This window comes from Hyla sarda, chromosome 2 (assembly GCF_029499605.1).
Source record: "Hyla sarda isolate aHylSar1 chromosome 2, aHylSar1.hap1, whole genome shotgun sequence".
NCBI classification, from domain to species: Eukaryota; Metazoa; Chordata; class Amphibia; order Anura; family Hylidae; genus Hyla; species Hyla sarda.
The window spans coordinates 458,475,914-458,494,540 of NC_079190.1; the positions used below are offsets into that span (position 1 = coordinate 458,475,914).

The 18,627-nt window shown below is 43.8% G+C and overlaps 1 long non-coding RNA gene across 1 annotated transcript in view; it reads left to right on the forward strand.

Moving 5' to 3' along the window:
- Positions 1 to 13,357: 13,357 nt before the first annotated feature.
- LOC130358060 (uncharacterized) overlaps positions 13,358 to 18,627 on the forward strand; it is a 36,385-nt gene continuing 31,115 nt past the window's right edge. The window contains exon 1 of the long non-coding RNA XR_008889390.1: positions 13,358 to 13,414. This is a non-coding gene — a long non-coding RNA (uncharacterized LOC130358060). The remainder of the gene's footprint in view (positions 13,415 to 18,627) is intronic.

Here is an 18,627-nt window from a genome sequence, read left to right on the forward strand (position 1 = left end):
AGGATCATTGATTGCTAAACCTCCTATTCACGTTATTGAGCATTGCAGCAGAGAGGGGCAGATAGCTGTCAGCTGCCTCATACAGATCTCCAAGCTGCCTGAACTTTCTGAAGCATCTTATCTCCTAATTTTTCAGCACAATTCAGTGGTTTTTTTTTTTGCTCCACAAATCTTCTGCTGCTCAGAATTGTGTAGACTGTATGAAAACCAGTGCACACCATTCTTAACACTCTGTGACAGAGTGCAAATTTAGGGTTTAATCTCTGTTTTCTTTTTTTTTTCTTTGTGGTGCTGCACTGTTGGGTCCTGCTGCTGTTCACAAATAAGTTATTTTTCAGCGGACTGTAGTGCATTTGTCTGCCCTCATACGTGCATACCACATGCCTACATCAAAGCAGTCTACTATTCTGTATCTGTAACAAGTCTAGATACAGGGAAAGTCATGGCAAAAGTAATCACCTGCTGGTGTTTTAAAAAAATATAGATTTTTTCTGTGTATTGTTGCGCATATTTCTGCCCTCATCAGTGCATACCGCATACGTACAGCCAAGTAGTGTACCATTTTGTACCTGTTAATCTGTTAACGGCCTACATACTGTGAAAGTCCAAACAATAGTATTCGGCTGGTGTTTTACAAAAATTACAGAGTTTTTAGGCTCATTGTAGCGCATTTTTCTGCCCTCATCAGTGCAAACCGCATACGTACATCCAAGTAGTGTACCATTTTGTACCTGATAATCTATCAAGAGCCTACATACTGTGAAAGGACAGCCATAGGTAATCACCTGCTTCTGTTCTGGACAAATACTGTTTAAAGAGTAGTGTAGCGTATTGTAATACTCTCATCTACGCGCTAAGTATGTCAGTCAAAGAAGTGCCAGAACCTGCACAGAGGAGTGGCAGAGGCCTAAATACTTCAGGCAGAGTTGGCAGTAGACTTGGGGCGAGTGGCAGCAGGAGTCGCAGCGAGAGGCCTGAGCTCCCGTTATCAGCCAGCGGTTGTGTCTCGACCAGCAACCCATCTGTCGTCGTCGATTGGTTAACGCGCTCATCCACATCATCACAAGTGACATCTGACACCCGCAGTCAACAGTCGGTGGGTTCCTTAGACACAACCCTCAGTTGGCATGGCCCGGGAGCAGTCCCTATCCTCCCATTGCCTTTGTACTATGCTGTTCCATCTCCTAGAGAAGTATCTTATGCTGTGGGTTCAGCTCCACTATTCACTGAGGACGATCTAATAGAGGACAGTCAGCAGCTACTGCCCAGCCAAGAAGGGGAGGAGGGATGCGCCGCTTGCCCTGCTAGGCGGCCAAGTAGTGATGCGGAGAGTGATGTGGGAGGCGGTGTTGCAAGGGTTCAGGGTCCTGAAGCAGACACTGTTGGGGAACCCGAGGAGGACATCAGTGATATGCACACACCTGTTGATGATGATGAAGCCGATCGCAATTGGGAACCGGGTGCAGAAGGGGCTTCATCTTGATCAGGAGAAGAGAGTTGCAGGTTGCCCTTGAGGCAGCAAGGCGGTAGCACGGTTGGCAGTCAGCATGGTGGCAGGAGTGGAAATTCTGGAGCCAAACGTGCCCGGGGGAGACCACCTGCTTCGTGGCAGCCTACCTTTCCGGGAGGTAGTGGAACAGGGGTTCCTGGAGACGGCACCAGTAGCAGTCAATTAGTGCGGACTGTAGGTGGGAAAATCTGCTACTCGGCGGTGTGGCAGTTTTTTTTATCAGACATCTGGAGGAGTTTCACGTAGCCACATGCAAGATATGTCGGCAGAAGGTGAAGCGTGGCCAGGGTCCCAATGTTGGCACCATGGCCCTGTGTCAACACATGCTTCACCACCATAAAGCGGTCTGGGAGAACCATGGTTCCGATGTAGTGGTCCAGCCTGCTGCATCACCCAATGGCCATCCGCTCCCTCCTTCATCCAGCCAAGGCTCCACCACCTCAGCAGAAGGTAGCTGTGTGTAAAACCCTCCTTCTGTGGCTCCAGATGCTCCTGCTTCTCCCACTTTTAGTCAGCCATTCCGCCAACAATCCATCGGCAAAGCCATGTCCAAGAGACAACAGTATGCGTCCACTCATCCAAAGGCACAGAAGTTGAACGTGCTCCTGTCCAAGTTGCTGGTGCTGCAGTCCCTCCCTTTTCAAGTGGTGGACTCTGCACCTTTCAGAGAATTGCTGGCTTGTGCCGAGCTGAGGTGGAAAGTCCCAAGCCATCATTTATTTGCGAATAAGGCAGTACCAGCCCTGCATAAGTTTGTGCAAGAGAAGGTGGGCCAATCCTTGAGCCTGTTGGTGTGTTTAAAAGTGCACGGCAGCGCCGACGTGTGGAGCTGTAACTACGGGCAGGGACAATACTTGTCTTTTACGGCCCACTGGGTAAATGTGGTTCATTTGGACAGGTCACACTGTTTCCTGCTGTACGCTCTCGCTCTCAGGCAGTTGGTCCTGTGTCAGTGTGCGACTCCGCCTCCTCATCCTCCATCGTGTCCACGGCCTACACTGCACGTAGAAATCTCGGTGGCCCTTCACCGTACCATGTTTGTAGGGCACAGCGGTGTCAAGCTGTTCTTCACATGGTTTGCCTTGGCGAACGGAGTCACACAGGGGAGGAACTGCTAAAATAAATTTGTAAAGAAATCCGAGTATGGCTTGCTCCAAGAAATCTGGAAATGGGAACCATGGTGACCGACAACGGGAAGAACATCATGTCCGCGCTGCAACAAGGAAGTGTGAAACATGCGCCCTGCATGGCACACGTGTTGAATCTGGTTGTCAAGCACTTCCTCAAGTCTTCACCCCATTTGCAAAACATCCTGAAAATGGCAAGGAAACTGTGCATGCACTTCAGCCACTCATACACCACCAAGCACACCTTCCTTGAGCTGCAGCATCAGAATGGTATCCCACAACATAGTCTTATTTGTGACGTTGCCACACGTTGGAATTCCACCCTCCATATGTTGGACAGACTATACGAACAAAGAAAAGCCATCACCGATTTCTTGATCATCCAAGCAGATCGGAGTACTCCCCTGTGTAACTTCAATGTGAACCAGTGGCAGCTCATACATGACACCTGCCATTTGCCGAGGCCATTTGAGGAAGCCACATTATTTGTAAGTTGCCTGGATTACGGCATGAACAACATAATTCCACTCCTACATTTCCTACAACAAATGATTGAAACGATGGCTGGTCACGGCAATGGAGACGTTGCGCCCAAATCTCATGGCTAAATGAACCCTGTGGGGGCTGAACTGGAGGAGGAGAATGAGGGGCAGAATGGAGCACAGTTTAGGTTGGATAAGATGGCCGGTGTTTCTAGTCATCGGACAGGAGAGGAGGAGCAGGTGCAGCCAGAGGAGCTGGAGGGTTATGAAGAAGGCGAGACAGAGGACCCAGACACACCGTGGCAGTATGCAGGAGATGGAGGGAGGTAGTCCCTCCGAGTCACTGGCGCAAATGGCAAGATTCATGCTCAGTTGCTTGCGTAGTGACCCCCGAATTGTCAAAATTCGTCAGCGGGATAACTTCTGGATCTCCACCTTATTGGACCCTCGCTACCGTCCCAGAATGGGGGCCTTTTTTACACCCACTGAGAGGGAGGACAAACTGACCTACTGCAGAGATCCTACGTAGTCAGTTGGCCGATGCCTATTGGTGACATGGTCCATCCACTCACATGTCTGACTCGGGGGGCCCTCTGCGCTCACCTTTCACTGCCATGGCTGCTGGGGAGGGGAGGGGTGGCAGGAGCAAGTACCAGCTCAATCAGCAGCAGCCTGAGTCTACAGTCGTTGATGAGTAGCTTTCTTCACCCGCATAGTGAAGCAACTCATCAGCAGCAGATAGACATGGAGCAGGACCTGAACAAGCAGGTGTTGGCATACCTTGACATGGCCATGCCAACAAACATTGAAGATCCGCTGGACTTCTGGGCAGCCAAACATGATTTAGGGCCGCAACTAGCAGAGTTTGCCCTGGAAAAGCTGTCCTGCCCGGCCAATAGTGTGCCATCAGAGCTTGTGTTTAGTGCGGCCGGGGCCATATTCACGGAGAGACTGACGTTTGTCAAGATGAATCAGGGATGGATCAGCCAGGATTTCCAGCCACCAATGTCAGATGCCTCAGAGTAGATTAACCATGCTGCTACACCAACACATCCCAATTATGGTTATGAAACCCTCTTGGGTTATCAATTAGGGTTATGAAACCCTCTTTGGTACTGCAAATGCCTGCTCCTGACTCATCCTGTGTCTTTTAGGAACTACTTGCCTCATTGACCTTTCTGGCCTTGGGCCTTTCATTTTTGGATGTTTAGCAATAGCAATAGCTAAATGCATGCTTAACGCAAATTTCAACATTGATCTTTAGTGAAGGGGTTATGAAACCCTCATGGGTACTGCGAATGCTTGCTCCTGACTCATCCTGTGTCTTTCAGTAACTTCTTGCCTCACTGATGCTTCCGGCCTTGGGCCTTTAATTTTTGGAAGTTTAGCAGTAGGTAATACGTGCTTAATGATAATTTCAACAATGATCTTAAAATTTTCGGCACTCTGCCAGGGCCATCGCCTACCCCGCCGGGGCCGATCTGAGGACCTCAATAAACACCTATCAGGAACGGGGTTGAGCGGGTTACCTGCACTTGTCGGTGAAGGATAGACACACGCTGGTCCGTTCAGTGTAGCATGCGTGCAGCCCCAGACATCTGAGGGCATCACACCTGTTATTGCTCGATCTCGCGATTGATCGTGCAATGTAAGTGCAATGTTATGAAAGCCTCTTGGGTACTGCTGATGCCTACTGACTGCTCCTGTGTCTTTCAGGAACTACTTGCCTTTATTATGCTTCTGGGCTTGGGCCTTTCATTTTAAGATTTTTGAAATAGATACATACATGCTTAATTTAAATTTCAACATTTATGGTGCAATGTATGGGGTTATTAAACCCTCTTGGGTAGTGTTTTTTTCAAATTTTCTGATAATTTTCTCAGTAATAAACTTAAATTTTCCAGAATAATAACCATTACACCATTGAACACTTGTGGTGTGTGATTTTTTAATTAAAATTTTCTAAAATAATACGGAGATGGATGAACTCTGCTTCTTTATTTCAGAATCATTACTTTAGAGAAGAATGTCTTTTTGTGGTCCACTGTCCTGCATTATAGAGTCTTCTGGATTCTTGGATATGCACTTGTTCTTAAACAAAGGTACAAAAAAAAAAAAAAAAAAAAAAGGGCCGGTCAGGGCAATGGAGACATTGCACCTACATCATCTCACAGCCACATGAGCCCTGTGTAGGCTTGTTGGATTTGGTCCTTCGTACCCACACGCTGAGGTCCGGGACACTCAAAGTTTGATTTAAATTTCTAAAATCTTTCTTAGGGATTGTGAAGCCCTGGTGTGTACTCATGCATCAGCCAACTCCAGGCTGTGTCATTCAGGCAATAAATGGTTTACTGATGCCGCTGTGGGGGCTTGTTATATTTGGTCCTTCGTACCCACACGCTGGGGTCCGGGACACTCAAAGTTTGATTTAAATTTCAAATAAAAAAATCAGACATTTCAATGGTCTTCTCATGCATCAGCCAACTCCAGGCTGTGTTATTCAGGCAATATATGGTTTACTGATGGTGCTGCTGGGCCTGGGTCTGGGAATTTCAAATTTTCTCATAGGTAGCACCCGCTATCCAAAATCTTTTTCAAAAATTTCTAAAATTGTTGTGTTTTTTTGGGGGGGGATTGTGAAGCCCCTGTGTGTACTCATGCATCAGCCAACTCCAGGCTGTGTCATTCAGGCAATATATGGTTTACTGATGCCGCTGCTGGGCCTGGGAAATTCAAATTTTATCATAGGTAACACCCGCTATGCAAAATCTTCGGTTTAAATTTCTAAATTCATCTTTTAATCTTAGGGATTGTGAAGGCCTAGTGTCTCCTCATGCTGCCAACAGCTCCACGCTGTGTGATTTAGCCACTATATGATCTCCTCATGCTGTGCCAACACCTCCACACTGTGTCATTCAGCCACTATATGGTGTTCTCATGCTGCCAACACCTCCACGCTGTGTCATTCAGCCACTATATGGTGTCCTCATGCTTCAGCCTCATCCAAGCTGTGTCATTCAGCCACTATATGGTGTCCTCATGCTGCCCACACCTCCACATTGTGCCATTCAGCCACTATATGGTCTCCTCATGCTGCCAACACCTCCACACTGTGTCATTCAGGCACTATATGGTCTCCTCATGCTGACAACATGTCCATGCTGTGTCATTCAGCCACTATATGGTGTCCTCGTGCTTCAGCTTCATCCAAGCTGTGTCATTCAGCCACTATGTGGTCTCCTCATGCTGTCAACACCTCCACGCTGTGTCATTCAGGCACTATATGGTCTCCTCATGCTGACAACAAGTCCATGCTGTGTCATTCAGCCACTATATGGTGTCCTCATGCTGCCAACACCTCCACGCTGTGTCATTCGGCCACTATATGGTCTCCTCATGCTGCCAACACCTCCACACTGTGTCATTCAGGCACTATATGGTCTCCTCATGCTGCCAACACCTCCACGCTGTGTCATTCAGGCACTATATGGTCTCCTCATGCTGCCAACACCTCCACGCTGTGTCATTCAGGCACTATATGGTCTCCTCACACTGATGCCACCACCAGGCTCTGTCATTGTGCTGCTGTGCGGCAGTGATTCTAAAAGCGATGCCGATAATCTGCATGTTATTCTGAATAACAGTATTATTTCACTACCCCAGCACACTCCATATGAGTTTTAGAACACAGCAAAGTGTTCTATACCCCTATAGAGGCTGTATGTAGGCTAGAAATAGCTTTTTTTTTATATAGATTAATATAGATTCGAAACAAACTTTTTCGGAAAATTCTGTGAATCGTCCGAATCAAATTTTTCAAAAGTTCGCTCATCTCTAGTCGTGATGTCACGGCCACAACCCCTCCCGTAGACTTGCATTGAGGTGACGAGGCCATGACGTCACAACCCCCACCACCCGCACCCAGCATTCAAAACGAATGCCAAAGGATAGGGGATAAGATGCCTGATTGCGGGGGTCTGTCTGGACACCAGCAATCAGACATCTTATCCCCTATCCTTTGAATAGAGGATAAGATGTCTAGGTGCGGAGTACCCCTTTAAACTACAGCATTACTTGGCCAATAATTTGACTGAGCAATGGCAATGAAAATGTATGATGCTACTGGAAGAGGGTCTCAGAAAGGGAATACTCACAGAACAAATATTACAATTTTTTATGACTCTTGTAATACCTTTTTTTATTGGACTAACAGTATTTTGTAAAGACAAGCTTCCGAGGGTCCACCCTTCATCAAGTCAAAAGCATTGATAGACTAATACGCCACTCCAAACTACTTCATAAATATTAGGTTATTGTTTGGACTTCTGTGTAAGTTTTATGCTTTGATAAAGCATTGTTACTTAAAACGCGTCACGTGATGCAGTAGTTTACCTTGAGATTAAAGGGGTACTCCAGTGGAATTTTTTTTTCTTTACATTATCCCATTGGGATTCACTTATTTGCCCAATGTCACATTCCGACGTCTTCCTAGCTTATTTTTCATTTCCGTAAAAATATTCAATTCCCTTCGTTATACAAGTGCTGCACCAAGTTAACACCATGTGACCTCCAAAATGACTCATGACCCATAAAAATTACCACAAATTTGAAGGGGTACTCCGGAATTTTTTTTTTTTTTAAATCAACTGGCTCCAGAAAGTTAAACAGATTTGTGAATGACTTCTATTTAAAAATCTTCATCCTTGAAGTACTTATCAGCTGCTGTTTGCTCCAGAGGAAGTTGTGCAGTTCTTTTCAGTCTGACCACAGTGCTCTTTGCTGACACCTCTGTCAATTTCGGGAACTGTCCAGAGTAGGAGCAAATCCCCATAGTAAACTTATCCTGCCCTGGACAAATCCTGACATGGACAGAGGTGTCAGCAGAGAGCACTGTAGTCAGACAGAAAATAACTACTCAACTTCCTTTGGAGCATACAGCAGCTCATTAGTACTGGAAGGATTAAGATTTTTTAATAGAAGTAATTTACAAATCTGTTTAATTTTCTGGCACCAGTTGATTAAAAAAAATTGTTTTCCACCGGAGTACCCCTTTATATAAGCTATACAAGTTTTACCGTACAGGATTGGACGCTTGACCTCCTTCTTCTATAACAATAGGGTTCAATAGACGTCTACTAAATTGTCAGGTCATGCTGAGAATTGTAGTTTATCAACAGCTGAAAAAACATAGGTTGAAGACTACAGGTCTAAAGCATATGTGGGGCCCATGTGGTTCCTGTTTCTTTTTTTTTTACTTCACTGGTTATTAATTTTCTTGCTGTCACATTATTTCTAATACTGTATTGCTCGGCTTAACTTACTGATGCTGAACATCTGTTAACAACTTTTACAAAGAGGTCTCTAAAGCAATATGGGATTAAGATCTTACACATTCTGATTGAAAGTCACCAAAGCCCCATCTGCTATCAGCGCGGTATGTTTATGTATTCATAGGTTGATTTACAGAAAATGTCATTAACACAATTTCTTTTACATAAGTTTATTATGTTATTGTTGTTTTCTTCATCTTTGTTTAATGCAATAATGGCCTATTGCTGTAAAGGTTCTCATTACAGTTCACAGTTTTTAGTCAATGGCATACAGAATGCCCAAGGGACCAGAGACTGATTTTTTTAGGTAGCGGCTGGTATTCGCAGTGGGAGCTAGAATCCCAAGAGAATATCTATAAATGAAGTTTCCAATCCTACGGTTATACGGTTTTGCAAGACTATAAAATGGACAATTAGACCTGACTCTAGTAACCTTATGGCTCAATATAAACAGGGCTCCTAAGCAGTTTAAGCTGTATCCAAGGATTCCAGATGGTGGCAAACACTAGTGTATCATCTTGCTATACTTGAGATCCTGTTAATCGCAACATGACCGTACTTATTCTCGGCCAATTGAAAGCGCCGAAAAATAAGCCATAGAGCTCTGGAATGGGGACAGACCATAACAAAGAGTCAGCTCTGAGAAGGTATTTTACTTGTCTATTTAGATCTGACAAAATCAGAGATGTCAAGATTACTGTGTTAACCCAAATCAGAAGACATTGAGAGGAACACAATAATATGTGTTTGGAAAGTACAGTATTTGACACACAAAAAAAATATATGAAAAAAGCAGTAAACAGACAAAAGACAAAATAAATAAATAAATAAATGAAAATTTAAGTTCCCCTTAAAAAATTGACTTAGATTTTGGATTTTGGAGTAGATTTTGGTCTTCCAAATTATGACTCTGTACAGTCAGTATTTATCAGTTTTGCCTGTTGACAGTTTCTTTTTACCCTTTTTTTTTCACTTTGGTTTTCGTGGACATGCACCAAACTTATCATTTGGTGCAAGTTGTTAGTAATTTTGGCTCAAATGTTGAAATCAGCTGTTCACAGCGCCTTTTACACAGAACTCACCACCACAGAGGACATGTATTTTACCCTGTAGAGCAGCCATTTCGGAGTCCCTCCTGCAGTATATCAGCAAGCGACATGAGTTACCGTATTTATCGGGGTATACCACGCACTGGCCTATAACATGCACCCTCATTTTACCAAGGATATTTGGGTAAAAAAAGTTTTTTACCCAAATATCCTTGGCAAAAGGAGGGTGCGTGTGTGTGCATACGTATACCCCGATACACTGTTTCTGAGCGTCGCTGCCCGCTTTTCTCCCCCTGCCTTTCCTGGGGTCTAGAGCCCTGCTGCCGCCGCTTCTCTCCCACTGGCTATCTGCGGCGCTGCCCGTTCTCTCCCCCTGGCTATCGGTGCCACTGCCCCATTGCCGGCGCCGATAGCCAGGGGGAGAGAAGCGGCGCCGGCAATGGGGCAGTGGCGCCGACAGACAGGGGGAGAGAAGGGGCAGCGGCACCCATTGCCGGCGCTGCTGCCCCGTTGCCTCCCCCATCCCCGGTTGTATAATTACCTGTTGCCGGGGTCGGGTCCGCACTGCTTCAGGCCTCTGGTGTGCGTCCCCTGCGTCGTTGCTATGCGCTGCGAGACGCAATGATGTCACTCGTCATTGCGCCGCGCCGTGCAGTGCATAGCAACGATGCAGGGGACGCACCACGGAGGCCTGAAGCAGCGAGGACCCGACCCCGGCAACATGTAATTATACAACCGGGGATGGGGGAGGCAACGGGGCAGCGGCACCGGCAATGGGTGCCGCTGCCCCTTCTCTCCCCCTGTCTGTCGGCGCCGCTGCCCCATTGCCGGCGCCGCTTCTCTCCCCCTGGCTATCGGCGCCGGCAATGGGGCAGCGGCACCGATAGCCAGGGGGAGAGAATGGGCAGCGGCACCGATAGCCAGGGGGAGAGAAGGGCCGGCAGCAGGGCTCTAGACCCCAGGACAGGCAGGGGCAGAGAAGCGGGCAGCGACGGCAGGTCTCTGCACCTGCAAAGCCACTGCAGTTCATTGATTTAAAGCACCCACTTTAAATAATTGAACTGCAGCTGCTTATAGGTGTATAACACGCAGGTAGACTTTAGGCTAAAAATTTTAGCCTAAAAAGTGCGTGTTATACACCGAGAAATACGGTATTTTCTTTTGTGGGGTTTATAGCCACCATGTGAAATGGATTTTTATTTCCAACTTGGGTATTTTTTTATTTTTTTTACTTTAGTGCAGTGGTCTTCAACCTGCGGACCTCCAGATGTTGCAAAACTACAATTCCCAGCATGCCCGGACAGCCTGGGAGTTGTAGTTTTGCAACATCTGGAGGTCGGCAGGTTGGAGACCACTGCTTTAGTGCTTTACCTTTCCTGAACCTGTGTGGCCATGTCCAATGCTGGCTCAACGGAGGGTGAAGGTTCCTCAGAGACAACTATGTCACAGGATAGTATTGAGCAGCCCTGGAGGCGTCGCTGCTTTCACAAAAAAAAATTTTGTAATGTATTTTGATGCCTTTACATTTTCTGACATTGCTAAATGTGTTTTCCATGTGCAAAATTTCTTGGCGGGGATTTGTGCCAAAAACTGGATTTGCGCCAAAATTGCACCAAAGATCGATTGGCGCAAATGATGAATTACTGACTAAAGTTAAAATCACACACAGGACCGTGTGATTTTGAGAAAGTTGTAAAAATGACAATGGAGAAGATGCTCCAAACTTTGGCACAAAAAGACACTGCGCCAAAGTATTGCGCCAAAGTTACGTGAAAAAAACCCCCACATAAATCCTTTGATAAATACCCCCCCAACGTCCTGATGTAAGTTAGAGAGTTATTCTCATCTATTCCCAATACTAGGATGTGCTATCACTTTTTGATTGGGACTTCCTCTGGAAACTCTACCGATCCTGAGATTTAGGTACCGTTATTCCCTTGCCATCACAATTTGGTCCTTTTTAAGGACTCTCCATACTCTTGCTCATTTTTCCAATCACTTCACAAACTGATTGTTGGTTTGTTGCCTAATATAGCCCACACTTTGAAAGAAACCTTTGTAATTCCTATGAACTTTGTGAAAAACAACATATTATAATGTTATTTATGAGGGATTTGAAGAAAAAAATAGATAAGCTAAAGGACTGAACAAATATGAGTAGGCAAAAAAGCCCATTGCTTGCTCCAAAAAGGGGGAACATTTTTGTTCCCCTGAACTAACCCTCTATCTTTAAAATTATTTATAATATGACCTTATCTACCGTTTCGGGAAGTCACCCAACCAAAGAAACAGGATCACCAATACAATTTACAGTAGAAAGTATGTGCCTCCTTGTACTCTAATTATTATAGCACTATAAGAGCTTGGTTAACCCTAAAAAGGGTTATCCCACAAACAACTCTTATCTCCTATACACAGGATAAGTGATACCTGTATGTTCATTTAGGGTCCAGCCATTGGGGCCCAAATTGATCTAGAGAATGGGGATTCTGAGTTTTCTTTCACGATGGACTGGTCTCATGTGGACACTGCTTCTCCATTCAGTGACATTTATCTAGCCGAGCACTGTACTAGGCTATAGTAAGCAGGACCATAGACAGTGACTACAGTGGTGAATCCCCAGAAACCATATACTTTGGACAGGGGATAGGTTTACCCAGAAGAATCTGTATTACATTTCCAAACATTGGAATCAGATCAAAGTACATACACTGGTTGCCATGATTTATGATTGATATTGGGTGGAAAGAGATGTGCTTGTTTACCTAAAAAGTAACATTATGGGGGACATTATGGGCTGCCCTTGCATCAAGTGCAGAAATATAGTCCTGCCAGGGAATGATGTACATTTCTGCAACATTCAGTGTTGCAAGTTGGCCCAAAAGTCACATGCGAGGAGGACAAGCCCCAACACACCCCCTCCATGCTAGGCCAAGCCCCCTTCTAGCCTCCTTAATGTTTGCACATATATTGCTTTTTTTTGTGTGAACATTTTCCATTTATCCACAAAACTGAGCAACACTTGGGTATGTATGCCACTAACGCTGCTTAAAAAGTGCCCCCTGTTGTTAGAAACCATTGGAATACTACTTCATCTACTATACCATACACTACCATACTGTCCACTATTAAGGACACTACTTTTGGGTCATCTACTACATTTCTATGGTCAGCTATTAATATCCAGTGGTTTAGGTCTAGACTGCATATTGTATTGAGTCTAAAAGTTATTGCTACTGTAAATAGTATTGCCATTGGATGATTACAATTATCCTCTTCTTCTAGAACATACATGGCAGAGTGAATAAACAAAGCAATACCCAAATCTTATGTCATAAATACCCTCCTGTGAAAGCAATGCATACATTTAAAAAAAAAGTCCCAATTGGACTAGAAGAGCCAATGTGAGTGATAATAATCCTGATTCAGTGCTGTGGAATGCATTGGTGCTAAAAAAAAAAAAATCAATCAATAAATAAATAAAATAAGTAAAAACAAATAAACATTTCACATAACATGATCCAAATGCACTCTTTACATTGTAAAATGATTTCACGTTATCCAAATAATTTCTAAATTCTATCTATGTAAATTATTGCATGCAAAAATTTTTCTACAAAGCAGCCACGGAACATACCACATCCTGCTGGGGGAGACTGAAAGTAGGACTCGCTGCTAGGTCCTTTTCCTGGTGAACAGACAAAAACACAAAAATGACCTATTTGTTTTGTGGTGCCTGTTGAGCCGTGGGTGATTAACATTTAAATATTATTATTATAATTTGTCATCATGCAGCAAAATTCCTTTAATCCAGCATCCTATAAACCATAACGTATAATAAACTAATTTTTTTTTTTCAGACAAAACTGAAATATATTGTGGAATTGTAGAACACTGGAAGCAAAATATCAAACCAGTAAGGAAATACTTCTGTTTAAAAATAAGCTATAATAGCATATTATGTGTTATATTATATTTTTATTATGTAATATTTTGGAATTTCTTCATTTTTTTTATGCCCATGTGTCTTATCCACTTATCAAAGACTATCTGATAATGCTAAAACTTCAATAATCTGCCACATATTAATTCTCACTAATACTAGATTTAATTAATTTTAAGTGAAAGCTAAGGGCTTGTTCACATCTGCATTCGGGAATTCATTCAAAAAACTGAGCTGAATGGTCTGTTGCCCAACAGACACCAATGGGTCCTGACAGAACCCATTGGGGGAGATTTATCAAAAACCTGTGCAGAGGAAAACTCTCCCAGTTGCCATTAACCAATCAGATCACATCTTTCATTTTTAGGAAGGCCAGTGAAAAATCAAAGAAGGGATCTGATTGGTTGCTATGGGAAAATGGACAACTTTGCCTCTGCACAGGTTTTGATAACTCTCCCCCATTGACTTTACTGGGGTCCATCTGGTGTCTGTTGATTTGCAGGATTTGAGCGGAGAAAATATTACTGCCAGCAGGATTTACTATTGACCACTGAATGCATAGAAGTAGGCCGTCTTGGCACTATAATTGAACCAATGCTTGAGTGTCACATGGCAGCAATGCAATTTTTTTTAATCCATTGTGCATTAGAAAGTATTGTACAGAGTGGTGCACATAGTCGGTGCTCCATAACAAAGATACTAACACAGCTGTAACCACCCAAGACTGGAGACTCTGGTGCACACATCCCATTTTCACAATTGTTATACATTTTTCACTTCCTTATTTTCTTTGCCTTTGGAGACCACATCTCTGTAAGGTTCTCACAAACCCTTAAAGATGACCTCTCCTGATATGTTTTTTTTAGATATCTATTTTATCAGAATACAAAACAAGAGCTGGGAATATCATGCCAAAACATTTTCCATTGACAGTGCTACTACATAATAGAAACATTAATGACTACCTGTCACCAAATAAAACTTTTAATATAATGTTCCTTGTGTAATTAGCAGACACTTTACCATTCACTTGCTTTTAAAATTATCAACAGAAATATGTTTAAAATGTAAAAGAAAAAATGGCCACTAGTTGGCTCTGTTCTGTTCCCTGCCACAATTAATACAGTGAGTTTCGTAAGTGAAAGCTCCACAGATTCTCACAGAAAGCTGCACAAACTGAAAGCTGCAGGAGAGCTTAACTGATAGTAGCACAGACTTAAAAATGCTCAGAGCCTGAGGTCTTCTATTCATCACAGCACTACAAAGATGTGAGGGCGGAAGTGGTCCCCCAGCAAGCTTCAGTGATGTCATGCCTGCTGGGAAAGAGCCACTTTCTCCTGCTGGGAGATTGCACTATGTGAGCAAGAAGAACGGTAAGATAAAGCTTTTTAAAGAACAGTTTATTTGGTGACAGGTACTCTTCAATCGCGAAATAAGGGCAAGCTTCAATGTGGTCCAGTTGTTCTGTTGTCATTGAAAGGGTGAAACCATGAAGAGAAAAATGAATGATTTTAAATTGTGCCTCCGTCTAAATTTCATTTTTGGCTACCCTAATGTCTCCTGCTGACCTTGCCAAATATTGGCTTGGCAAGGTCAGCAGTTGCAACTTTAGATTGTTCAAATTTTTCTGAAAAGATATGAAAGAGAATGGATAGGGCCCTTACATCACAGAAAGTCATCAAACTAATTTGGGGAACAGTCCTTCGATAGATCACGAAAATAGGGGGTGGGGGGAAAATGCTGTCTGTTGGATATATTACAAAAAGTGTCCTGATCCAAGCTAGTCCCAGAATTCAGAAAAGGTAAAGCAAACCTTGGTTCAGAGTGATGGAGACAATGCCCTACTGTTTAATTCCCATATTTTTCTAAGTTCTATACAATTTATTGTCCCTGCCTAATATGGATTCTGGATGAGACCATAACGGAATGTCTTTCCTAACTAAGAAGTACAGTTTTGCCCCAACCTGCATACCTTCCATGCTGCTATAGTGTCCTGGAGTAACAAGCTGCATTTCAACAGGAAAGAAAGACCAGAATATCTGGTGCACAAAAGGTGAGGTTCACCGATAAACCAAGTGAGCTTTTATGTAAACATTGATTTAACAACCGATACCTCTAATACAACCAACTCCATGGCAGAGAAGACAGGATAAATTATACATTCAGACATCAGAAAAGAGACATCCCTGTTTTGTCCCTTTCTCGGCTAAGAAGCAGTAAAAAGAAAACCCAGAGTATGAATTCAAGGCTACAAAGATGCATAAAGGGATAAAAGGCCAGTCAGAAAGAGCCCATAAAATCCCATGTGCACCCTCCACACCTATTCCTATCGCATTACCAACAGCTTTTTAAGCATCAATGAAGGTAATAGTCGGGGCTGGGGCCTCCTGATGTGTGTTTTAGTGAAAACTTGCATTCTCTGTGCATTAATAATTCTGTAGCAACTTTTCCTATACTTCTGCTTTGTGACATTCCACAGTTATTCCACAGGGCATTCCCATTACCCTTGACAAAAAGGTGTATCCATTTTCATATTCTGGTTTCATCAGTGCAGTGTCCCAATACCCATGTCACTGCTCCAAAAATATGAAGTTGTCATATCTTGTGTAGAATTTGTGAAGAATTCCTTTCCAGGTGCCTAAATCTGAATATAGGGTATAGGGAGTTAAATGCTTAACTGTCCTTTTGTTTGTTATATAGCCATTTCAGCATACTCTAAGGTATCACAAAAGTGTAAGGATTAAAATCGATCATTGGTCGCTTGATACTCTCCATTCAGTTTCTATGTAGAAACTTCTTGTAGCGCATTTTTCTGCCCTAATAAGTGCATACCACATATGTACATCTAAGTAGTGTACTATTTTTTACCTGTTAATCTGTCAAGAGCCTACATACTGTGAAAGGACAGCCAAAAGTGCTCATCGCCTGGTGTTGTACTCAGATACTTTTTTAAGTGTACTCTAGTGCATTTTTCTGCCCTCATAAGTGCATACCACATACCTACATCAAAGCAGTGTACTCTTTTGTAGCTGTAAATCTGAAACAAGTCTACATACTGGGAAAGTCCAGGCAAAAGCAATCACTGGCTGGTTTTCCAAGTGTACTGTAGCACATTTTTTGCCCTCATACGTGCATAACACATACCTACATCTAAGTAGTGCACTTTTTTGTACCTTTTAATCTGTAACCTACATATAGTGAAAGGCCAGGGAAAAGTAATCACTGGCTGTTTTATGAAAATACGTTTTCCAAGTGTATTGTAGCGCATCTTTTTGCCCTCACACATGCATACCACATACCTACATCTAAGTGGTGTAACATTTTGTATCTGTTAATCTGTCAAGGGCCTACATATTGTGAAAGTCCAAGCAAAAGTCCTCACCGGCTGGTGTTTTACAAAAATACAGAGTTTTTAGGCATATTGGTGCCCATTTTTCTGCCCTCATCAGTGCATGCCGCATACATACATCTAAATAGTGTACCATTTTGTACCTACTAATCTGTCAAGAGCCTACATACTGTGAAAGTCCAAGCAAAAGTACTCATCGGCTGGTGTTGTACTCAGATCGTTTTTTTTTTTAAGTGTACTGTAGAGCATTTTACCACCATCATCAGTGCATGCCACAGACGTACATCTAAGTAGTCTACTATTTTGTATCTGTTAATCTGTCAAGGTCCTACATACTGTGAAAGTCCAGCCAAAAGTACTCATCGGCTGGTGTTGTACTCAGATACTTTTTTAAGTGTACAGGAGAGCATTTTTCTGCCCTCATCGGTGCATACCACATACCTACATCTAAGTGGTGTACTATTTTATACCTGTTAATCTGTCAAGGGCCATTTATTAAAACATACCTGGATAGCATGCAGCGAGCACATATATATGTGAATGAACAAGCGTGTAATAAATTACTCACAACCACATCATAGTAACATAGTTCATAAGGTTGAAAAAAGACCAAAGTCCATCAAGCTCCACCTATAACCCTAGTGAGTCCCTACTGTGTTGATCCAAACGAAGGCAAAAAACCCTCATACTAGAGGTAAAAATTCCTTCTCGACTTCAAATATGGCAGTCAGAATAAATCCCTGGATCAATGTTATGTCCCTAAAAATCTAGAATCCATAACCTGTAATGTTATTATTCTCCAAAAATGCATCCAGATCCCTTTTGAACTATTTTATCCAGTTCACCATGACCACCTGCTCAGGCAGAGAATTCGTCTGGTCTTCTTGCAGATTTCTTTTAATTGCATGATTTCGTTACGGTCACATAAGATATTTCTTTTCAATCCTGTTTGAAAATATCTGGGGTACGATGATTTACATCCATAGGCGTGCGCACGCTAATCAAGCCCACGCTCAGGGGCGTCACTAGGTCAATTTATTCGGGGCCTGGGTCCCTGATGTCAACTGCCCCGGCTTTTTTTTAAATCTTCCTCCATTTTTTTAAATATATTTATAAAACAGTGGGGCGCTCTGGCCCCTGCGAGGTCCCCTTCAGGAGCACGCAGAAGGGGACCCCGCTCAGGGCAGGTCCTCCGGTCCGAAGTTCATTAGGCCTGGCCGGGGACACTGCTACTTTAGGAGTAGCACACTTCCGTGCGCAGGGACGCCCCCCTGCCCCGGCTGCTCTGAGCAGGACGGAAGCTCGGAGCTTAAACCACTGCAGAAGGCAGCAGCCAGGCGTGACCAGGAGCCGCCCAACGTGATCTACAGCCCGCCTGATGTCATCTGCAGCCCGGAAAGGTAAAAAGGGCGGGGGGGGGTTGGGGGGTTGTTGGGGTCAGGGATCAAAAGATTGTGAAGGAGGGGGTCTGTGGAGGGACAGTCACAGAACAGTGCGAAGAAGTGGTGGCAGAGGGGGCTGGGAAGGGGCAAATGTACAGGAGGAGGGGACAGAGGGGCAGGGAGCGGAGGAGTCTAAAGTAGGGTGCCACCTGGCCGGTATTTATATAACCAATCCACCAACTCCCAGAATGTTGCACCATATACTATACCAGTGTTTCCCAACCAGAGTGCCTCCAGCTGTTGCAAAACTACAACTCCCAGCATGCCCGGACAGCTGTTGGCTGTCCGGGCATGCTGGGAGTTGCAGTTTTGCAACAGCTGGAGGCACCTCTGGTTGGGAAACACTGACCCATACTATATTCTACTATATAGTCCAACAGGCTGGGAGTTGTAGT